The following is a 25,471-nucleotide window of genomic DNA, read 5'->3' as shown; positions in this document are numbered from 1 at the left end:
TGAAAGACAACTCATGAAGTGCACATTCCAGCAGATGGACTAAAACAATAAACAAGCAAACAAAATGGAGTTTATTGCTTTGAAAAGAAAACAGAGGGCATAAGCAGAGGGCTGTGTTTACACTGGGTGGTCAAGGAGGGTCCTGAAGGATATATTAACACTGATCTGAATGAAAGGGAGGTGCCAACCACAGGAAGATCGGTGGAAGAATGTTCAATTGGGGTTTTTAAAATCATCTTTTCAACATCTAGCTAAAAATCACCAGAAAACAACCTAGACTCGGTAGATTAGTAGGAGTATGTCTAATAGCAGGAAAATAAATATAAACTCCTGGGATTGCCTATAAAAAGGAATGAGTCATTACTTGTTTTATGATGCTTTCAGTGACTAATTAAGAAAGTAGGGAACATAGAAAAATAACAACTGATTGTACTTTTATGGCTTGTGTCCAGGAATTACATTTACCCAAGGTATTTGCCTCTAGATTAGGTCTATATTCCTAAGATTTTATTCAATTAGTCTTGGTTATTGTACCAATTTCCTCCAGCCTCAAAAAACTGGTCAAAACACAGAAAATGAAACTAAACATGAGATACAGAAAGTAAAATGTTGAATGTGTCAGGCCTGAAGATGAATATTACCAAATACCTTAATAATTTTACTGGCTGATTCTGATAATATTGAATAGATTTTTTTTTTTTTTTTTTTTTTAAAGCTGGTGCAGCGTTACTTACTGTGAAGCATTATTTTACTGACATCATTATCATCTATATCAAACTCACCAAGATTCTCTGACAAACATAAAAAAGAAAATAAATTTCCCAGTGAAATATCAGAGGCAAAATCCAGATATATCTTGCTATGAAAGCAAAGTTAGATTAAGGTGAAAGTAATTGATCCTCTGGAGAAAACCCATTTGTTGATCTGTTTCATCTTTACCTCAGATAAAACAGCAAGTATAGGCGCTTAAGAGGAGAATATTGAAAGGGCCATGGGCTTCCCATGATGTGTTGGAAGAAGTGCAGCCAGAGTGCTCCTTGGAGGCCAAGATGGCTAAACTTTATCTCTCATACTTAGGATATACTGTCAGGAGGGACCAGTCGCTGGGGAAGGATATCATGTTTGGTAAGGTGGAGGGTCAGAGAAAAAGAGGAAGACCCCCAGTGAGATGGATTGACAAAGTGGCAGCATCAATGGGCTCAAGCATGACAACAATAGTGAGGTTGGCCCAGGATTGGGCAGTGTTTCGTTCTGCTGTGCATAAGGTTGCTATGAGTCAGTATTGACTTGATGGCACCTAACCACAACATATGCCTTTAAAGTCTAATTTGTACTATATATTATTGTTTTAAAAAATGCATTTATTTTCATGTTTCATTTAGTTTGGGGGAAAAAAGCCTAGCCTTAAAGATTTGGATGTTTGTGACTGTACTTTCACATAAGTCCATGTAACTTAGAACAAACCACAACAACAGAAATGTAATGATGCCACCAAGTGTGCCTTTCATTGTCTTTCTCCTATTCTTCTTTCCTTTCCAGCTCTTACATTTGCTCTCCTTTCTGCTAGAATCCAGGCTTTTCAACACATAACTCGAAGAAATTCTTTCAAAATTGAGGTCTACATGACTGGCAATCAGTGACTTTGCCAGTCATTAGTTACAATGGAAGTTATTAGTTTCAAAAGAAGAGCAACGCTCAGCATTTCTCAAGCTGGAGGAACTGAAGAAAAAATTCAAGCCTCAATTTTCATTATTGAAAGATTCTCTAGGCAAATAAGACGCAGAAAGCATCAAAAGAAGATGGAAGGAATATACAGAGTCACTGTAACAAAAGGAAATGACTAATGTTCAACTGTTTCAAGACATAGCATATGATCAAGAGCCAATAATACCAAAGGAAGAAATCCAAGGTTAATTAAAGGAATTGGCAATGGCACCAGGAATTGATGGAATAAAAATTGAAATCTTTCAAGAAAGTGAGGCAGCACAGGAGGCACTCACTCATCTCTGCCAAAAAATTTGGAAGACAACTATCTGGCCAACTGATTGGAAGAGATCCATATTTGTGCCCATTCCAAAGAGCGGTGACCCAATGGAATGTGGAAATCATTGGACAATCTCTTTGATATCCCATTTGAGTAAAGTTTTATTAAAGGTAATACAGAAACAGCTGCAAGCATACATTGACAGAGAACGTCCAGAGGTTTAAGCTGGATTTAGAAAAGGCCGTGAAGCGAGGGATATCATTGCTGATGTCCAGTGGATCTTGGCTGAAAGCAGAGAATATCAGAAAGATGTTTACCTGTGCTTTATTACTATGCAAAGGCTTTTGATTGTGTGGATCACGACAAGCTAAGGACAACATTGCGAAGTATGAGTATTCTGGAACACTTAATTCTGCTCATGAGGAATCTATACAAGAACCAAGAGGCAGTTGTTCAAAAAGAACATGGGAACACTGGATGGTTTAAAATTCAGAAATGTGTATGACAAGGTTTTATTCTTTCACCATATTATTCAACCTGTACGTTGAGCAAATAATCAGAGAAGCTGGGTTCTATGAAGAAAAATGTGGCATCAGGATTGGAGGAAGACTCATTAACAAGCTGTGATATGCAGATGATACAACCTTGTTTGCTGAAAGTGAAGATGATTCAAAATATTTACTGATGAAGATCAAAGACAACAGTCTTCGGTATGGATTGAATATCAATGTAAAGAAAACAAAAATCCTCACCACTGGACCAGTAAACAACATTCTTATCAATGGAGAAAAAATTGAAGTTGTTAAGGACTTCATTCTTCTTGGATCAACTATCAACACTCATGGAAGCAGCAGTCAAGACATCAAACGACATATTGCATTAGGCAAACTGCCGCACAAGACTTTTTTAAAATGTTGAAGAGCAAAGATGTCAGCTTGAGGACGAAGGTGCGCCTGACCCAAGCCATGGTACTTTCAATAACCTCATATGCATGTGAAAGTTGGACAGTGAATAAGGAAGACCATAGAAGAATTGATGCTTTTGAGTTATGATGTTGGAGGAGAACATTGAAAGTGCCACAGGCCGCCCATAGAACCAAGAGATCTGTGCTGGAAGAAGTGCAGCCAGAGTGCTCTTTGGAGACCAGGATGGCCAAACTTCGTCTTTCATACTTCAGACATATTGTCAGGAGGGATCAGTCACTGGAGAAGAATATCATGTTTGGTAAGGTGAAGGGTTAGAGAAAAAGAAGAAGACCCCCAGCGAGATGGATTGGCCTAGTGGCAGCATCAATGGGCTCAAGTGTGGCAACAGTGGTGAGGTTGGCCCAGGATCAGGCATTGTTTCGTCTGCTGTGCATAAGGTCACTATGAGTCGGCACTGACTCAATGGCACCTAACAACAACAGCAGTTACAATGGTAAAAATCTCACCTAAACATATTTCTGCAAAGTTATCTATTTTAAAAAAAGGATAAAAAAAAAAAAAAAAAGCCCTTATGTAGGTCAAAAAACTTAAGCCGTCCAAAGGAAGTAATAAAATGGATGAGAATAGTACACATATCCACAGACAGAAGTAGGCTTTGGTCATAGATGATTAAATTCCTTATAGATTAATACTCTTGAGAAAAAACAATACCAGTTATGAAATGACAAATGAAACTTTGGATACATCCATTCATGGAAAACAGATTTTTCAAACAAAGGGGTAATACTAATTCTGCAAAAGTATCCATGCCATAGCAATCTGGTATATGGTGGGGAAATTCTAATGATTTGGTTTGGCATAAAGCAGAGATTCCTGGAACTAACCCCAAGACACCTAACAACAACAACAAGTAGGAGGAAGCTCATCAAGTCCTCAAAAGGCTTCATCATCATCATAGGTATCAAGCTACTCCTTTTATTTCAATTATGTTGTTGTTGTTAAGTGTCACTGAGTTGATTCCAATTCATAGCAACCCTATATAGCGTTTTTGAGGAGTGAGTTTGAACTACCGACCTTGTGGTTCAAACCAACCTTGCGGTTGAGGGCACTATCCCACAATACCACACTCCTTCAATTGTGTAAGAAGAATGGAATTAACTAAACAGAAAAGAAAAAAGATGGATGAAGAGGAAAGAAAACAATGTGTGGGCTTTTAAGTTATTGCATTGAAATGCTGACATCAGCAATAATAAAGGTGAACATTTATTATGTGTTTACTATGCACCAAGGAGTTTATAGATATGGGGTCCTGGTGTGGCACTGTGGGTTAATGTGCTGGACTGCAAAGTTTGTTTGAACCGCAAGATTGGCAGTTCAAGCCCACCAGCTTCTCCTTGGAAACCCTATATGAGGTCACTATGGGTTGGAACCAACTTGACAGCATTTAAAAACAACATAGATAGCTAGATAGCTAGATAGCTAGATAGCTAGATAGCTAGATAGCTAGATAGCTAGATAGCTAGATAGCTAGATAGATAGATAGATAGATAGATAGATAGATAGACAGATAGAGATACTATCTCAGTTCAGAAAGCAACCATATAAAGTAGGTTCACGTATTATGCTCAGTTTACAGCTAAAGAAATTGAGGTACAGAGAAGTTAAGAAACTTACCCATAGCCACAGAGTTGTAAGTAGCAAAGCCAGAATGAAATATTGGACCAGCTGACTTCACAACTGCTATTCTTAGTTATCTTGTAGCTAAGAGATTGAAAGTGGGCATTTTAGTCCCCAGCTTTGCTCTGTGCCATGTTCTTGAAAAAATCATCTCTTAATTTCTTAGCAAACAGTCATGTTTTTGATTCTGAAATATGACCACTCTATTATCTTGGGAGTCCTGCTGTGGCCCTGTAGGATAAACACGTGATTGCAGGGTTGGTTTCAACCACAAGGTTGGGTTGCTCCACAGAAACCTTATACTGGGTTGCTATGAGTCGGCACCGACCTAACAGCATTTTAACAGCAACAACATCTTGGACACACAACAAAAGTGATAAGTACCATGTGAGGGTATGTTGCTGTTAAGTGCCACTGAGCCAGTTCCTACTCACAGCAACCTTGTATAAGCTTCCAAAGGAGTTCCTAGCATGTTTGAACTGCCAACTTTGTGGTTAGCAGTCCAGTGCTTATTCTACAGTTCCGTATCAGTAGGTAAGGACACAAGTGGCCAAAATGCTAACATTTTCTTAATTCTTGAAATCTTGGAGTGCATGCTTCAAGAAGGTCAATCAAACCAAAGGCCAAACAATAAGTCTCATAATAATCAGACGGATATACTATTCTGAAAAAGAACCACTGGGACCTTGGACTATATATGACAAGGGAGGGGTTGGAACAATATGTATACCATAAATACACAACTACTAAAATACACCAAACAAGATAGGGGAGGTCCTATGTGTCACAAATAGATATAATGAAGTTTCAGGAAGACTTTCTAGAAAAAGAAAGAGGTGTTTTGACTGCAATTTGTTTGAAAAATAATAAAAGAAAAAAATTTCAAGAATATTCTTCTACACATATGGGATGAACTTGGCAAATCATCACAGCATGAGACCAAAACCCAGCCACACGATAGATATAGCTCAAATGAACCCAAACCACTTCCTATTTAGAAGGTGGCATTGAAGACAAATACAAGAAAGATATTGCTGGCAGTCCCTTTTCCTTTCCCTCCAGGGCTATCTTCCACAAATAATGAAATGATTTTAATAAATCAAACGGACAATAAAAGCTTGAATTCTCTTTTTTTAATCTGAAAACATTGTCTCTCTCCCTTTGTTGCCAAGCAACACTTTTGCTATGCTACAATCTAAGACCTTGATTAACATTCTCAGTTGTATAGAAAGGCTATAGAAACAGGATATCTTGGTTACAGAATGAAGTTTAGAAAAGTAAATAAATGGAAAAGGAGAATAGGACTCATACGAAATCATGTGCTTTTCTCACAGTGGAAAAAGCAAGTCGTGGGCTTTGTCATTTAAAAAAACTCTATGTACAGAGCTAATAATAAAGGAGGATTCCATACAGCTAGTCAAAGTGCTGCATATATATAAAACCATAGTAATGTAGTGGTTATGAATTGGGCTGTGAATCTTAAGGTCAGAAGTTCAAAACTACCAGCTGTTCCACAGGAGAAAGATGAGGCTTTCTGTTCCTATAAAGATTTACAGCCTCAGAAACAGGGTTGTTATGAGTCAAAACTGACTTCATGGTACATAACCACCACCACCATAATTTTATAGTTCCAGTTACTGAATAATTTTCATAACTTTTGAACCTTATGGAAGGAAAACATACTTGTATTTGCCTATTGGTATTATTCAGTATGTATCTATCGTGTCCAAAAAAGGCCACTGATATAAAACTTCAATGTTGGAGACTCAGTCTTCCCTAATAGTTTTCAATTTGTGACGGGAAGTCAGATATTTACCCTGAGGACAGAAATCTCAGAGAGAAATTTTCAAGATGTGATCTGCATGGCCTTTGAATTTGTCAGGGAGTCTTGGTTGCACACTGGCAAGTACTCAGCTGCTAACTGGACGGTTAGTAGTTCAAACCCACCAGCTGTACTGCATGAGAAACATGTGGCAATCTGCTTGCGTACTGATTGTTGTTGCTAAGTGTCATCAAGTCAGTTCCAACCCATAGTGACCCTGTATAGGGTTTCCAAGGAGCAGCTGGTAAGCTTGCAGCTGGTAAGCTTGCAGTCTGGCACATCAACTCACAGTGCCACACCAGGACTCCTGTGAAAAGATTGTTGTTGTTGTTAAGTGTCATCGAGTCGGTTCCAACCCATAGTGACCCTGTATAGGGTTTCTGAGGAGCAGCTGGTGAGCTTGAGCCACCAACCTTGTAGTTCAAATGGCTTTGCAGTCTGTTGCATTAGCCCACAGAGCCACACCAGCAGAGCCTTGTGAAGCCTATGGACAATTCTACTCTGTCTTACAGGGCTGCTATGAGACAAAATCAACTTGAAGACAATGTTGTTTTTTAAAAAACTGTCAATCCTATAAAGTCAGTGGAGTCTTGATGTGGCACTGTATGATAAGCCCTGGAACTGCTAACCACAAGGTTGGCAGTTCTAATCCATCAGCATCTCCTCAGAAACCCTATCCAGGGTTGCTATGAATCAGAACTGACTCAATGGTACTTAACAACAATAATAGCATAAAGCCAATGGGGAGAGAGGAAGACTGGAGAATGACTGCCACTGATACATCTGAGAGATGCCGTGAAGACAATGTAAGAAATCAGCAAAACACAAAGAGATTAAACTCATAACATCAAAGTTAGCACCAACAAATGTAATGATGTGCACTGAAGTTAAAAAGTTCACTTGGGAAAATATGGTTTACAAGTGTTAATGTGTGAATGATCATGACATTGTAGGTGTATGGAGGTTTAATATGAGACAAAATGTGCTACAGTGCTTAAATATACTTTTAAATTGACAAAATGCTTACTAAGTACTGGACACATGCTAAGTATGTTCAATCTTCATGACAGTTCTATGGGACATACAACAGATATTTAATGAGCATCTAATGTTGCCCTGAAGCACTTACTAATGAAAATCAGACTAGAGCCTTCAGTATGGATTGCAGCACAATGTAAAAAAGAAAAAGAAAGTCCCCACAACTGGACCAATAAATATCATGATAAACAGAGAATAGATTGAATTTGCCAAGATACCATTTTACTTGAATCACCAATCAATGCTCATTGAAGCAGCAGTCAAGAAATCTAATGACATATTGCATTAGGCAAATCTGTTGCAAAATCATTAACGAAAAGCAAAGATGTCACTTTGAGGACAAAGATGTACCTTACCAATGCCATGATATTTTCAATCATCTCATATGCATGTGAAAACTGGACATTCCAAATCATTGAAGCTTTACAACAGTTTACAGGAACAACAACAACAAAAAAAAAAAAATACTAGCTTCTAAATGGACCAAATGTCTTAAGGAAGTTCAGGAAGGCCTCAATGATGAACCAAGCAAGAGAGGGAAGACCTTCACACTCAACAAATAAAGTGGCTGAAGCCCAGAAACTGGTGAAAGAAGACTGTAGAATCAGCAATGATGCAACAGCTACTGAACTTGGGATCCATCTCCCATGGTTCAGCATTTCAAACATACTAGCATCACTATGAGTCTAACCTACTGGACTGCACGGTACTTAACAACAACAAGCATTAACAAGCTTTTGGCTTAATGGTGGCCAAAAGCATTGTGCGAACATCAACTAGCTCAAAATGCTGATCTTTCCATCAGTCTTTTAAGCAAGACTGAAGTTAAAGAAGATCATTTTGTAGGAAAAAAAAATGTAACCAGGAACAAGTCTTGAATTTACCAATACAATCCAGAGAGAAAAAATACAAAAAACCAGTGGCTTCCAAGGGGATCTTCTGGGTCAATTAAATTCATGGCAAAGAGGTCGGGTCAGAAGGTTATGGTGGCTGTTTTTGAGGATTTCCAAGAGGTAATCTTGATAAACTTCCATGAAGAACACAAGATGATCATGGAGTTTATTAAGAAGTTTTCAGAAAATTGGAAAGTGACAAAAAGGCCAGGAAAGTTTAGCTCAGCAAATTGTTTTCCATCACGTCTATATACCTGCTCATTTTTTGCAGGTAGTAAGTTAAGACCTATCCTATTAGAATTTAATTGGGAAACTTTACCCCATCCAGACTACAGCTCTGATCTTGCCCTTTTGTACATTTTTTATTCCCCAAGCTCATGAAAAGGAACATGATTTGAGTCCCTTGAGGATGACATGTTGTGAATTGAAGTGCACAGGATTCTTCAGAGAAGAGTTGGAGAGACAGAAACACCACCTTTAGAAGATACAGACCTCTATATGGAGAACAACAATAACAATAAAAAAGTGTGCAGATATAGCTGGAGGATATGTCATGAAACAATAGCTTCACGTGTTGATATTTTTGTTTCATAAAAGTTTCTATGATTTTGTAGCAATACTTTGGACTTACCTTTGTACATACAATGCAATATTACTTAGCCATAAAACAGAATGAAATCTGAATGCATGCCAGAACATGAATGAAACTAAAAAACAAGCTGTGTAAATGTGTAAATCAACATTTCCATTTATATAAAAGGTCCTTAATAGGAAATTCTATAGAGACAGGAAGTAGATTAGTGGTTGCTTGGGGATTGGAGGAGGAAGACTTGAATGAGCAGTGCCCACTAATGGGGGTGGGATTTCTTTTCAGATAAATGAAAATATTCTAAAGACAAATACTATACACTTATTTTCTACTTATGGACATGGTTAGGTTCCAAAGATCAAGTCATTATGAGAAATCAGCATTATGTACAAGAAAGTGGGCACACTCTATCTTCAGCACTAGTGTCACCCACCTTAACTCTTCATCATTCATTGCCAATCAGGCATCCCTGGTGTATCTAGGGATGTGTGTAGTATGGTAGACCCTCCTTCCCCACCATATCTTCCCACCGTAGCAGAGCCTGCAAGATTTGGGGGAGTGATGGTGGTGGTGGTGGTCAGATGTCACCCACCATCTGCCACCTCTGGGTGCCTGCCCTGGACACAGACCTTGGTCATCCTCCATCCATCCATCCTGGACCTGAAGTCTTGTTCAACTCCCTGTTTTCCCCTCCCTACTTCCCTGCATCCATCTCCCCAGCACTTTCAGGTACATGCCTGACCTACTCCTGTCCACATCCCTGAGCCATTCCATTGTCACCTCACAACCTCTGTGGCTAGATTGAGAAATCTTAGGTAAACAGGAATAAGTGTCCTGGGGTAAGTCAGCTTCCATCCCGCCTGTAGCCTGGGTGTCAACTCATCAACTGAGCCTCCAATATATGGATATAAACACAACATCACACCCATTAGGATTGTTATAAAAAAGGAAGACAATAACAAGTGTTCTAAGGGTATGGAAAAATTGGAACATTCATACATTGCTGGTGGGAATGAAGATGGTGCAGTCACCGTAGAAAATAGTTGGACAGTTCCTCAAAACATTAAACATAGACTGTATTAGCTAAATACTGCCATATGACCCAGGTATTCAAGAGAAAGTAAAACATGTGGCCACACAAAATTTATGTGCAAACATTCGGAGCAACATTATTCATAATAGACAGAATGTGGAAACAATTCAAATCATCAACTGATTAATGGATTTCAACAAATGTAGTATACTGATACAATGATATATTATTTAGCACCTTAAAGGAATGGAATTCCTGGTGTGAGACAGTAGGATATGCACTGGATCAAGAGTCGGTTTCAATCACAAGGACAAGGACGGTGGCTCAAACTCAGCAGCCAATCCTATACAGAGTAGCAATGAGTCAGAACAGATTCAACGGCACTTAACAACAATAGCATTTAAATGAATGACGTTTAAACATGCTACATCATGGATAAACCTTTAAAACATTACACTAAGTGAAATAAGTCAGATACCAAAGAACACATATCATATGTCTCCATTTACGGAAAATGTTCACGCTAGGAAAACCCAACATCCATACACCTACAAGGATGACTAGTTAATATCACTATTATCAACTTTATGCACCAATCACTAAAGCTATGATGATGAAATTGAATCATTCTATCAACTCTTTCAGTCTTAAATTGAGAAAGCAGGAAATCAAGATGTATTGAGAATTACTGGTGATTGGAATGCAAAGGCTGGAAACAAAGATGAAGGATCAGTAGCTGGAAATTTTGGCTTTGGTAATAGACATGATGCTGTAGATCGCATAGTAGAATTTTGGAAAACCAATGATTTCTTCATTGCAAATACAATTTTTAAACATAAAAGACAACACATGGATCTCACCAGGTGGAATACAAAGAAATCAAATTGATTATAGCTGTGGAAAGAGTTGTGGAAAAACTCCCTATCATCAGCCAAAACAAGGCCAAGGGCAGATTATAGAACAAAGCATCAATTACTCATATGCAAGTTCAGGATGAAGCTGAATAAAATGAAAACAAGTCCACAGGAGCCAAAATATTACCTTGAACATATCCCACCTGAATTTAGAGATCATCTCATGAACAGATTTCATGCCTTACACATTAAAGACTATAGACCAAAGAATTATGGGATGACACCAAGAACATCATCTAGGAAGAAAACAAAAGGTCGTTAAGAAGAAAACAAAGAAGGAAAAGACCAAAATGGATGCCAGAAGAGACTCAGAAATGTGCTCTCCAGCATAGAGATGCTACAGCAAATGGAAGAAATAAGGAGATATAAGAGTGGAACACACACAATAAAACTAACTATGTATTGTATCGGGCAAACCTGCTGTACAAGAACTCTTTAAAATGTTCAAGAGTAAAGATGTCAGTTTTAGGACTAAGGTGCACCTGACCTAAGCCATGATATTTTTAATAGCTTCATAAACATGTGAAAGCTGGACAGCGAGTCAATAAGGAAGACTGTAGAAGAATTGATGCATTTGAGTTATGGTGTTGGAGGAGAATATTGAAAGTACCATGGACTGCCAAGAGAACCAACAAATCTGTACTGGAAGAGGTACAAACCAGAATACTCCTTGGAAACCAAGATGACCAGACTTTATCTCTCAGACTTTGGACATATTATCAGGAGGGTCCAGTCCCTGGAAAATGACATCATGCTTGTACAGTGCAGGGTTGGAAAAAAGAAGATGACCCCCAATGAGATAGTCAAGCACAATGACAGTAGCAATGGGCTCAAGCATAACAACAATTGTGAGACTGGTGCAGGACTAGACAGTGTTTCATTTCATTGTGCATAGGATTTCTATGAGTCAGGACCAACTAGATGGCCCATGACAAGAGGAAAATCTGTACAGATAGTTCACCGGTTACTTATGGATTGGTGTGTGTGTATGTGTGTGTGTGTGGTGGGGAGGGAGGATGGGGGGGTTGAATTGTCAGTGCCCACTAATAGGTATGCAGTTTCTTTTCAGAAAGATGAAAATATCATAAAATTAGATTATGGTAATGGCTTTAGAACATGGTGAATATACTAAAAATTACTGAAGCCTTTAAATGGGTGAATTTTATGATTTGTGAATTATATCTCAACAAAGATGTTTTTAAAAAAGGAATGCCAGATAGTTGAAGTTGGTATCAGGACTTATTTGGAGAAATGGAAAGATCTGTTCCATTACATCCTTCTTATTCCTGATCGAGTCATTTCAGGTCTGGGTAGACTTTGAGGCAGCAACATTGATGGTCTGAATTAACGCAGTGTAACTAAACACTTTTTGCTGATCAAACACAGAAGTAAATTCCCTCTCACCCAAGACATATACCTTAAAGGAGAGGTTAAGAATATTGTTGTTGTTGTTGTTAAGTGCCATCAAGTCAATTTCAACTCATAGCAACCCTGTATTTCCAAGGAGCAGCTGGTGAGTTTGAACTGCTGGCCTTGCAGTTCAAACTGACCTTGAGGTCCTGTGCTTTATCCTCCAAGTTGTAATCATGTTGTTGTTATGTGCCATGGAGTCGGTTCCGACTCATGGCGACCCTGTACAGGATTTCTGAGGCTGTAAATCTTTACAGGAGCAAAAAGCCTCATCTTTCTCCCACAGAACAGAGGGTAGTTTTGAACTGCTGACTGTTTGAGATTAGTAGCCTGATTCATAACCACTATGCTACCAGAGTTCCTTAGTTGTAATTATATGCTAGCTTAATTAGTAAATTTCATTCTTCTTTGATGCAACTAACTGCCCTTAAAAGGGCTAATTAGGGTCAAATATGCTGCAGGAAAGTAATGATTCTAATGCATCCTTTTGGTAGACAAGACAGACAATATTATTGAGGAGCACTCATTTTTTAGGGCTCGGTAAAACAGTAGTTAAAAACTACAGTTCATGAATCAACAATTGACTTATTGCTATTCTGCAAATAATTTTTATTAGAGCAAAGCCATGCCCATTAATTTACATAGTTTCCGTGGCTGCTATCACACTGAGTTTAATACTTCTGAAAGAGATCTTTATGGCCTGCAAAGCCTAAATATATTTACTTTATAAGGAAAGTTTGTTGATCCCTGCTGTAGATCAATACAACTCATTGGATTTTTTTAAACAAATGACAATTTCCATATCCAAATTAACATTCTCCTCTTCAAAGCATTCATTTATTGAAACAAGAGCAAAACAAAACCAGTTACCTTCAAGTAGATTCCTATTCATGGCGACTCTCTGTGTGTCAGAGTAGAACTGTACTCCATCGAGTTTTCAACAACCATGTTTTCAGAAGCAGATCTTCAAGATTTTCTTCCCAGGTGACTCGAACCACCAAGTTTCAATTAGTAAACAAGCACTTAACTATTTGTACCACCCAAGGACTCTGAGTTGGAGTCGTGGTATGGCACTGTAGGATAAACACTGGACTGGTAGCTACAAGGTCAGTGGCTCAAATCACCAACCACTCCTTGGAAATCTTATACAGAGTCTCTGTGAGTCAGAACTGAGTTTATGGCACTAAAAAGAAGGTCTTTCAGATAGGTGCTTTTTATTTTAAAATTTTTATTTATGTTTATTTCAGTTATGCCACCACTGCTATCTTCTCATATTCCATATTGGGAATGTCTTTAAGACATAAAATGTATATTTTTTAATACTGTAGAAATGAAAAATCTTGGCACTGAAGGGTAGGTAGATAGCTATTTGGAACCAGAATGGCAACTCCAGGTAAGTAAAACTATATTGGTTTAAAATCAGGTATGACTGTAATAAAATGGGCATTCCCATGAAGAACGCAAAGTGCCTTTAAAAGCAATTTCAGATGAGTTCCAAAAATCATTTTGAGTAGATAGAGCATCTTTAGAGTAAGTGTTGAACCTCCTACTGTCATTATTTTGAAAAAGAAAACTAAGTTTTAGATGTGTAAATTCTGGCATATTGTTAAAACTGTCTCATGATTTCCTAGTCACACATCACATAGAGGACTGTGACTCTTGTTATCTACTGGTAGGAAAATGTGTCTCTGAATATTATGTGCCAGGAAAACAGATTTACAAAGATATTAACTCCTCATGGTTCAATTAACCATGATAGGCTTCCAGAGAGCTGGATGGGCTGGGCTGTGCATCTCTTTCCAGGAGTAGATCTAGATATTCATTCTTTATAAAATGGAAGTGTTCCAGCCCAGTGGTTCTAACAAGGAATACTCATTGCATGACTGCACTTAAAAACAGGGAGGCCTTATATTTCAGATACTTCCCAAGTCTTTTGCCTAAAATACAAACATAATAGAAGTTATTCCATTAACTTAAAATGTTGGAAATCGTTTTTAAAAGAGAGAGAAAAGAGTACATATTTCTCACAAAATACACCACACAGATTTTCTAGTCTTGTTTTCTTCTTTAAAGTATACTGGAAAAGAAAAAAATAGTTACAAAATCTAAAAGTGTAGTGACAAATGTGCAACTGAATCAAATCATTAAATATCTATGACTCTGCTTCCAAATATTTTACTATTTTCTTGCCCATTTCTAACTTGATAGCAATTTTCATTAAACAAGTCACCCTTACTGAATCTTTACAAAGCATTGGATGTTGTATGTTGTAAGAAAACAGTTGTATTTCATCAAGCTATGCAGTGTTTAATAAAATTTTAAATAGCAATGCCTACAATTTCAGCACACAATTTAAGGAGTCAGAGCACACGTAAAGAGGTTCAGTAGGCAGTATCATTCCTCTGTTTTAACTGATCACAGTTAAAGTGTTAGGAACATGTTATAGGCATCAGTCAGCATGTTTTACAGAGAAAATGGAGCACATCAGGTAATCTGGAAGGTAGGTTAGTTGCAGACTGGTTAAGTGCCCATTTACTGTATGGTAAGTGAACTAGGGCTCAAGACTGCTATACAAATTTCATGTCCTTCCCAGAACTTCAGAATATGACCTTCTTTGGAAATAGGTTATTGCAGATGTAACTTGCTCTGGTAAGGTTCTACTGGAGTAGGGTAGATCCACATTGTAATATGGCTGGTGTCCTTATAAGAAGAGGAGAAGAGACACAGAGAGACAGACTCAGAGGGAAGACAGTCACGTGAAGACTTAAGCAGAAATGGGAGTTATCTTGCCAAAAGCCAAGGGACACCTGCAACTTCAAGAGGCTGGAAAAGGCAACGAAGGATTATCCCCAAGAAGCTTCAGGCAGAGCATGATCAGCTAACAAATTACATTTTGGTGTCCAAAACTGTGAGAGAATAAATGTGTATTGTTCTAAGTCATCTATGTTTTTGGTACTCTACTGCAGTTCTGGAGTCCTGGTGTGGCGCTGTGGGCTAATGCGTCAGACTGTGAAGTCGTTTAAACTGCAAGGTCGATGGTTCAAGCTCACTAGCTGCCCCTTGGAAACCCTATACAGGGTCACTATGGGTCAAAATCAACTCAACGGCACTTAACAACAACAACAACAACTGCAGTTCTAGGAAACTAAGAGAAAATTTAATACCACAAGTAGGGTGCTTTTGTAACAAATACCCAGAAATGTGGGTGTAACTTTGGATTTGGATAATTGATGGTGATGAAGGTGGTGGTGGTAAACCATCAAGTTGGCTCCATATAGGGTTTCTGAGGCAGTGAATGCTTACAAAAAAGGAAACGGAAGAAAAAAGGGTCTTTTTCTACCCCCAGGAGTCCTGGTGTGGTGCTGAAGGTTAATGCGCTAGACTGCAAAGTTGGTTTGAATGGCAAGGTCAGTGGATTAAACTCACCAGATGCTCCTCAGAAACCCTATGCAGGGTTGCTATGAGTCAGAACTGACTCAATGGCACTTCACAACAACAACAACAAACCCTGACAGGAGCACAAACTCTCATCTTTCTCCCATGGAGCAGTTGGCAAATTTGAACTCTGACCCTCAGGTTAGCAGCACAACACATAACCACTACACTATCAGGGCTGCCTGGATAACTGATAGAGGAGGGGAAAGTTATTAAGGTGGTTCATAGCAAAAGCCTAGATAAATCTGAAGAGATGGTTAGTAGAAGTATGAACACTAAAGGCAATTCTGATGAGGATTCAGAAGTGAAGAGAGCGGTGGAAAACCTTTTGTCATTTTATACAAAACAAGTATGACCATGAGCCGAATGTTACTGGAAACTCATCAGAAATGTACTTCTGATGAGACCTCATGCATCAATGAAGATCAGGTTACTGAACATTACAGAAAAGATCATCTGCCTTATAAAATGGCAGGGAACTCGGCTGGATTATTTCTACTGTTTTGTGAAAAGTAAAACTTGCAAGCAATGCATTTAGAGATTTAGTTGAAATTTCCAGGCAAAGTAAAGAAAGTGCCCTAGTTTCTCCTTGCTGCTTATGGTAAAATGAAACAAAAAAAGAAATTAATAGAGAAATGAATTTTAAAGAAAAAAGGTTCCAGCTCTTGATGATTTGGAAAACTCTCAACAGTTCAGATAATGTGCATGGTACAACCTCAGACCAAAGAGATACGATGTTTGCCTTATGCACCCAGTCAACCATTTCAGCAGAAACACTGTCATTTTGGACTGAAGAGGGCAAAGATGAAGAAGAAATGAAGGAGTGTTGTTCAGGCTTCTGGGATTCTGCAGGCAGAAAACTGAACTAGTTGGTTGCAAACATATGCTATCCTTCAGGAAAAGGGAAGAATGACTGGTAGGGGTTTCTGTCAGTTAGGCCACCACTTCCTTGGTTCCACAGAGAGAGACCATCCTTAGCCAAATGGTAGAGCTCAGAAACCTCATACAGGGTCGCTATGGGTCAGAACAGACTCAACGACACATAACAACAACAACACTGACAAGGGATGGGACCACTGCACCACCACCATGAACCTAGAGCTAGAGTGCAGGGTTACCACCCCATGAACCTAGAGGGCAGGATCATCACTCATGTGAACCAAGAGGACTGGGTCACCATCTCAGCAGGTCCAGAAGACAATGTATCAAAACCTCAAGCCTTGAAATTTAACTAAATGTATCTATCTGCTAAGTTCTAGACTTACTTGGGATCTCTGAACTATTTCTTCTTCCATTCCAATTTTTCTCTTTTGGAATGGGAATGTCAGTTTTATGTCTGTCTCACCATTGTATTTTAGAAGCAGATAACTTGTTTCACAAGTCTATAGACAAAGAGGAATTTTGCCCTAGGATGGACCATAACCATAGTCTCATCATACCTGGTTTAGATGTTATTAGGTGAGATTTTGGACTTAGAGTTAATGCTGGAATAGGTTAAGATTTTAGAGATGTTGAGATAGGGTAAATGTATTTTGTGCATTGTATAAAAATGAATTTTGAGGGGCCAGAGGGCAAACTGTACTGGTTTGTTTTTGTTGTTGTTAAGTGCTGTCAAGTCAGTTCCGACCCATAGCAACCCTGTATAGGGTTTCTGAGGAGCAGCTGGTGAGCTTGAACCACCGACTTTGCAGTTCAAACGGCTTTGCAGTCTGGCGCATTTACCCACAGCACCACACCAGGACTCCAAAGTCATGTCCTTCCTGGAACCTCAGAATAAGACCATATTTGGAAATAAAGTCATCGCAGATATAATTAGCTTCCTCCTCGCCCTCCCCCCCCAAAAGTGTTAGTGTCATACGGGAGAAGAGTGAACTTAATACAATATGGTTTGTTTCCTTAGAAGAGAAGAGAAACAGAAACAGAGGGAAGACAGTCATATGAAGATCCAGGCAAGATTGGAGCTATGCTATCAGAAAATGTTTCAGACAAGGAAAGATCCTTTCCTTAACACTTTGGAGAATATGTGGCCCTGCTGGCATCTTGAATTAGGGACTATTGGCCTCCAGAACTGTGAAAGAATAAATTCCTAATTTTTTAAGCCTTCCAAGTTTGCGATATTTTGTTATAGCAGTCCTACCCAAGCCAAACCCCTGATCATCAAGTTATTGGAACCCTGTCTGGAGTTTCTGAGGCTGTAAATCTTTATAGGCACAGAAAGCCTCACCTTTCCTTCTTAGAGCTGCTAGACGGTTTGAACTATCACCCTTACAGTTAGCAGCCCAGTGCTTATCCTACAGTGCCAACAGGGTAACTTAAAGCAGTCCTAGGAAACCATTAATCACAACAATGGGCTTCATAAATACGTAAGGGCTTCAGAAAGTTCATGGGGAAAAAATGGACTTAAAAGATAATGGAGTTTTTTTCCCAGGAACTTTTTGTAGCCCCCTTACATATGGTAGAAGACTTCACAAGGAGACCAATTTGGCATTTAATAGTTTTAAATGCCACAAGAAGCCCTGCATGCAGGCTGATTCTATTTCTGAATCTACCAGTCCAAACCCATCTAGGGCATTTCTACGAAATAATCTTGTGGCTCATCTTTTATTTATAAGGCAGTACTTGTTATTGGTGTACCAGGAAATGGAGCCAGAAAAGCAAAGAACCATGGAAAACACCAGCAGAATTACAACCTTAAATGTGGATGTTTCACAAAATGGGGGGAGGGGGGGGTTATTTTGCAAAGAGAAGAGGATGTAGTCTAATCCAGTAGAATAAACTTGTAGTGAGAGCGAAGGTATGGATGACAATGAAGAAGCCACGTTAAGAGTCAATGCAAAAAAGAGCCTACATCCTTGCCCAACTGCATATCCTTTCCTTGTAAATTCAAGGGAAAAACTATCATAATGCTGTATTGGGTGGCTAGGAAACAAAAGAGAAGACATTATCAATGGAGATCAACTTTTATTGCTATTTTGCTAGATAAACCCAGCATTACTTAGCTTTTAGACAATCCATTTGTGGCTTATTCTATCATTAAGCACACTGACATTTCTGAAGTGTGATCTTCCAGAATGCTACTTAGCTACTCAGAAAAAATTATGACGTAAATGCTGTCTTCTCAGAAATGTCTGACCTGCTACACTGTTTACAATGAATGGAATATTAAGTGGTAACATTTCTGGAAAACAAAGACACACTCCCTCTTTGTGGTTTTATGTCCTAATTATTCTTTCAAAGTCCATTTGTCTTTCTTCAGAATCACTATTATAAAGGTAATCTGTTTTCAAAAGCTTGATGATAGCTTACTGATTGCTATAAATACTAGACCTCTTATTCACTGATGATGTCTAGAGTTCAGTATTTTGTCTTTATAATATAAAATCTTAACTTGCTTTTTACAAACAACCAAAAAAAAAAATTAAAATATTTATTCAACATGTGGAGGGTACTTGATTTCCCAACCTTTTAAGAAAGGATTATAATGGTGGAGGGACAGAATTTAATATTAAATGAAAAACTGAAAGAGATTATTATCAATGAGAATATTTGTGCTTACAATGGCAAATATACACATAGGCAAAAAGGATCTTCCAGGTGCACTTGTATCTCAAAGTTCCCAGAACAGGTCTTGACTTCAGAACAACATATTTTACACATGCTGTTTGCTCCACTCCAATATCCTTCTTCTTCATTCTATATGGTAAATCCTATTTGTCTTGTGGTGCTGTAGCATCAGCACTGGTCTGCAAACCACAAGGTCAGAGATTCAAACCCACCAGCTGCTCCTTGGCAACCTATAAAGGTTTGTTATGAGTCAGAATTGACTTGATGGCACTTAACAACAATAGGAACTCAAAAAAGCTCTTCCTCTTCCCCAAAATGCCATGTTGGAGGAGAATACTGAAAGTTCCATGGGCTGCCAAAAGAACCAACAGATCCGTTCTGGAAGAAGTGCAACCAGAGTGCTCCTTGGAAGCCAAGATGGCCAAACTTCATCTCTCATACTTCAGCCATATTGTCAGGAGGGACCAGTCACTGGAGAAGGATATCATGTTTGGCAAGGTGGACAGTAAGAGAAAAAGAGGAAGATCCCCATCGAGGTGGATTGGCCAAGTGGTAGCATCAATGGACTCAAGTGTGGCAACAGTAGTGAGGTTAACCCAGAATCGAGCAGTGTTTCATTCTGCTGTGCATAAGGTCGCTATGGGTCGGTACCAACTCAATGGCACCTAACAACAATAACAACAGTTACTCTTACAGTCCAGAAACAGAGGACCCTAGAACCATCAAGTGAGAATAGCACAAGTGGAATGTGTGACCCTATCCAGAGAAGCAGCGACATCAGAGATGGAGGAAGAGATGAGGACATGGAAAGAGGGAGCAGCTGAGGACTCTGGACTCATGGAAAGATAGGGACTGGGTGCTGGTGGCCAGGAGGCAGGCTTGCAGAATGTGTCCTTTAGTTGTTTAAATTATTATATATTCCTGATTGTTTTTGTATACATTCCCCCAAACAAAAACCAGAGGGAATAGAAGCAAATACTGTTGAATGATGATGCACGGAGGAGACTGTAATCATTGCAATGAAATGATGGTGGAAAGCCAATGTTCTCCCATGTAAACTATCATCACTCAGTTCACAATAAAAAAAGAAAAAAAAGAAAAAAATTGGTCCATCAACAGATGAATGGATAAACAAAATGTAGTTCATACAATGGAATACTACATACCCAGTAAAGAGAAATGAAGACTTGATACATGCTACAAATGGGTAGAGCTTGAAGACATTGTGCTGAATGAAACAAGTCAATCAAAAAGACAAACATTGTCTGACTCCATTTATATAAAAAGAAAAGAAAATGCAAATGTATAAAGACCAAAATTTATTAAAGGTTGCCAGAGAAGTAGTAGTGTGGCACTGTAGGATAAGCACTGGACCACACAAGGTTGGTTGGAACCGAAAGGTCAGCAATTCAAACCCACCAGTCACTCCTTGGAAACCCTAAACAGGGTCACTATGAGTTGGAACTGACTTGACAGCTCCTAAAGACAACAGGAGCGAGAAGAAGGAGTTTAACAGTGATGGAGAATTATACTGACTAAGGCCAACGCTGTACAACAGTTAACAATTACTTTAATTTCTGACAATAAGATGTATACCTATAAGATGCTGAATTGGGAAAAGTCATGTGGTAGACATATTTGCATTATGTCTATTGCTGCTGAGGCTGCTTATGTACAACCAATCACAGTTATAATAGATCCTGAAGAAAGACAAATGGACCTACAAAGAATAACTAGGACAAAAAAACAAAAACAAAATGCAGACTCAACAGTTCTTTGTTTTCCAGAAATGTTATGACTTAATATTGCTTTCATTGTTATTAATGGGATTAGTTTACTTGGTGTGGAGGTTTGGGGTCATGGCTTCATGCCTTCATGGGACATTCCAGTTAATTTTCCTAATAACAAGTTCAGTGCGTCTGTCCTACCTCTTAGTTTATTACACAGTGCTTGGGGTCTTAAAAACTTGAAAGTTGTTGTTTTTTGGAGTTATACCTTTGGTTCTATTTTCATCCTTTATTGGAAGTACAGAGGAACATTATAGTTTAGAATCATTAAATCAACAAACTTGGTGATACAGTACTGACGAGAAACATAGCCTGAATTCTGGGAGTCGGCAGTTTTACAGTCTAAGGGGTATTATGCTCAAGGTCTCCAGAGGAGAAGAGAACCATATTACTCAGTGGGCTTTCAAAGAAGTTTGACTCCTCTTCACTCATAGCTAGAAACACCAGTCCTGATAACAATCACTAGTCTTCATCTCGGCAAAACAGAATCTCCAACTTTTTACGCTTACTGTAGGTAGAAGAGACAACAACTCCAGAATGATTTTTAGTTGTTCGGATGACTACAAAAAGTGTCCTCCAGCCACAAGTTGGCAAAATCTTCAGAGGGACTGCTGAATCAAGGAGCCTTTCATGTGCTCCCAGGTATTATATAGTACATTGTTGCTAAATGCCATCAAGTCAATTCTGACCCATAGCAACTCTGTATAGGGTTTCCAAGGAGCAGCTGGTGAGCTGGAACCACAGACTTTGCAGTTCAAAGGACTTTGCAGTCTGATGCATTAGCCCACAGTGCCATACCAAGGCTCCATAGAGGCTGGTAAATGTTAGGATTGCTAGACCACCTCGTAGTACAACCCCTCACAAGACCACCTGTGTATTTACACAACATGCCTGTCATGGTTCTGGCTGCTATTGTATTAAGGTCATCATCTTTACCTCGTGTTTGCTCAATGACCACACAACTGCACTATCGAGTAAAGCCAGAGAACCTAGCGTATTAGCCCAATGTGCTCCTTGTCTGGTCACCATATTCAAAATCTGTATATGTCTTGGTTTGGACCAGGCCATGTTCTAGGTTTCCTTCAATCCCAGTCATAGGCCATTCATTGCCCCAAATGTAGCCCCTGTCATGCAACATCCTCCTCTGGTAAGGAGTCTAGTTCAAATATGCCCCAGGTTTTATTAGCTCCAGTTGGTAAAATAAATTCATCTGTAACCTGCATAGGCTATCGAGGATCCACATTACAATAAGGAGATAGAGGGTTCATACCAGTTACCGGTACATGGGCCAAATCCACGTGTGAGTAACCTGCTCCTCCAGCTCCAAAAAAGCCAACCAAACCCCCTGTGGTTTTGTTACTGCTTCCTCCCGTCACCCTTCAAGGTGCCGCAGCTCCCTGCCCATCTGCCTTCTGCCACCCTGTAGCCTGGGGTTGTCTGTTCAGCCATCACCCCTCAGTAACCATGGGGAGGCCCGGTACCACCGACCCTTCCAGTTGCTGACCTTCCGGAGGACACCTGTATTGTTTTTGGTACTTCCAGTAACATCTAACACAAAGTATGGCACACTGTATGTATACGCCTTTTTTTCAGGAGGGTCTTAGTTACCCAGAAAAAGGTGTGTGTATGTGTGTGTACAAATACAGAAATAAACTCAGTACAAAGGCAAAAAATAGTCTAAAATTTAACATAAGAACCCCTGCATCACTATCAAGTTCTTTAGTATATTTACGCTCACAGTCATCCAAGATAACACAGTAAGAAATGGAAGAATTACTAGGAAATTTCAGAGTTTCACAGTTTGGTAAATAATACTTCATTAATCAAAAATATACGTAACAGGTAATTAGTATATGTTTGCCAAGAAAGAAAAGGAATTCTCTAGTTCAGTAATACATGAGAGTAAGTAAAAAAAGTGTTGCTACAAAATCACAGAACCCATTATTAAAGAAAAATATCAGCATGTGAAGCTATTTGCCTGTCAGTGATACACTGAAGGTGATGTTTCCAGCTCTCTAGTGTGGTGCTGTGGGCTAATGCGTCATACTGCAAAGTCATTTGAACTGCAAAGTCAGTGGTTCAAGTTCACCAGCTGCTCCTTGGAAATCCTATACAGGGTCACTATGGGCCGGAACACACTCGAAGGCACTAAACAACAACAACAACAATCTTAACCAAAGAATTCTGTGCTCTTCAATTTACACCACATCAAAATGGCAGTTTGGGTATTTCCTGAGGGACATAAATTTTGTTTCTTTTAAACATTCCTTGAGTTTGGGAAACAAAAAGAAATTTGAAAAAGCAAGATGAGGACTGTAGGTAGGGTGGGTGAGGTAGGGTTACCCAATTAAATTCTGGTGCTTACTACCCTTAAAGAATTCACAGGTTCATTGTCAAGATGCAAAATTTTTTTAAAAAAACCTCTTTGGTCAACTTCCCTGCAACTTCTCACCCTTGCAGTGCTCAGTTTTCTTAAGACTTCTACCTAAGAAGCCCCCATGATCAAGACTATCTTTTTAGGAACTCCAAAAAATCTATCACCATAGCCTTCTCAGCTGGCCTCTCTGAGGCCTTGAATTTAACTGGCCCAGCAGACACTGTTCACATTGGACCTTCTTTTGAAGGCACCCTAATGTGACCCTGTGGGTTAATGTGCTCCACTGCAAAGTTGCTTTGATCCGCAAGGTTGGTGGTCCAAGCTCACCACCTGCTTGCTCCTTGGAAACCCTATACAGTGTCACTAGGGGTCAGAAATGACTCAATGGCACTTAACAACAACAATGAGACTAAGACAAGTATATTACTAAGAGAATTTGTCTGTATTGATCCAGTCCACTGATCAGACACATGTTTTGTTTGGAATAAATCCATACAAGTTAGAATTTGAATGCCAATAGCAAAACTTTTTGACGTACTCTGATATTGTTTCCCTCCACTTTGCTCTGGTTTTCCCTGAACTTCATAAGAAGAATTGTTAATGATTTTTGAAGTCAAGTACCATTTTAAGAAATTTAACAGGAAAATCTGAGAACAAGACAGTCCCATCTCCTTTTGCCCAGTTCAACAAGTCAGTGTCATAGGACTGAAAAAAGGTAGGGGATGAGGGAAGGTCTGTGATAGGCTGAAGAAACCTAAAGGACACAGTGTGGTGCTAAGGGTTAATGTGCCAGACTGCAAAGTTGATTGAACTACAAGGTCGGCGATTCAAGCTCACCAGCTGCTCTTTGGAAACCTTATACAGGGTCGTTATGGGTTGGAATCCACTCGATGGCACTTAACAACAACAAGGGGCACATTAACTAAATGCAAAGAATGGTTTTGAATAGAATCTTAACTAGGCAAACGAACTCTAAAGGATATTAGGGAGGCAATTATTAAATTTTGATATGTACCTGGTAGTAAGTAAGATGTAAATTGAGAGACATGAAAAGCTAGTGATTGTTGATTAGGAATAAGCAGGATACAAAATAGCATGTACAATATGATGCTCCTTTGGTTTATAAAAAGCAGATATATGAACATCTATGTGTGTATGCACGTGCAAAATATAAATAGGTTGTTTACAGTGGTAACCTCTGTGTGGTAGAAAGATCTTTGTTTTCTTATTTGTGTTTTCTTATTTTCCATATACCATAACAATTACTATTGTACTAATAAAAGTTATTTTTAATCTAAAACTATTAGAGGAATACCTAAATAATTTTTTCTTTAACAGGCATAGTTTTCTTTTGTGTGTGTGTGTGTTTTAAGTTTTTATTGTGAATTGAGTGATAGTTTACATGGGAGAACATCAGCTTTACACTCATCTTATCGTATTTCATTTCACTGTAATGATTATAATCCCCTCTGCATCATCATTCAACTGTATTTGCTTCTATTTCCTCTGTTTTTCTTTCTTTTTTTTTTTTTTTTAGGGGGTGGTACAACAAAACACTCAGGAATATGCAATCATTCAAACACCCAAAGGGCATACCCTGCCAGCCTGCCCCCTGGCTGCCAGCACACAGCCCCTCTCCCTCCACAAGTCTAGGGTCCCCAGCCACTCCATCTGTCCACATCATTGTCTCTGCCTCCATCTCTAGCATCTCTGCTTCCCTGCATGGGCTCCCACATCCCACTCCTGCTCTTCTCCCTTTATGGTCCCAGGGTCCTCCGCTCCTGGACTGCAAGATCAACCATCCCCTCTTTTTGATACAAAACATCTACCTTTTCAGTTGCAACAATCGTAATCAGTCATGATAACAGTTACTCACTACTGAACCACAAGATGCTTATTCTCATCTCCTTTCTCTAGCCCTATCTTGTTGTTGTTGTTAAGTGCCGTCGAGTCGGTTCCGACCCATAGCGACCCTGTACAGGGTTTCCGAGGGTGTAAATCTTTACGGGAGTAGAAAGCCTG

The 25,471-nt window shown here is 39.1% G+C and overlaps 1 protein-coding gene and 1 pseudogene across 1 annotated transcript in view; both read right to left on the bottom strand.

The window, feature by feature from the left end:
- The window catches only part of CCDC85A (coiled-coil domain containing 85A), a 318,834-nt gene that overhangs the window by 215,872 nt on the left and 77,491 nt on the right, over window positions 1–25,471 (bottom strand). The window lies entirely within an intron of this gene.
- Window positions 21,672–22,620, bottom strand: LOC102826779 (annotated as a pseudogene).

This window comes from Chrysochloris asiatica, unplaced genomic scaffold (genome assembly GCF_000296735.1).
Source record: "Chrysochloris asiatica unplaced genomic scaffold, ChrAsi1.0 scaffold00114, whole genome shotgun sequence".
Classification (NCBI taxonomy): Eukaryota; Metazoa; Chordata; class Mammalia; order Afrosoricida; family Chrysochloridae; genus Chrysochloris; species Chrysochloris asiatica.
The sequence above is the reverse complement of the archived record's forward strand: the minus strand, read 5'-3'. Positions and strand labels throughout refer to the sequence as shown.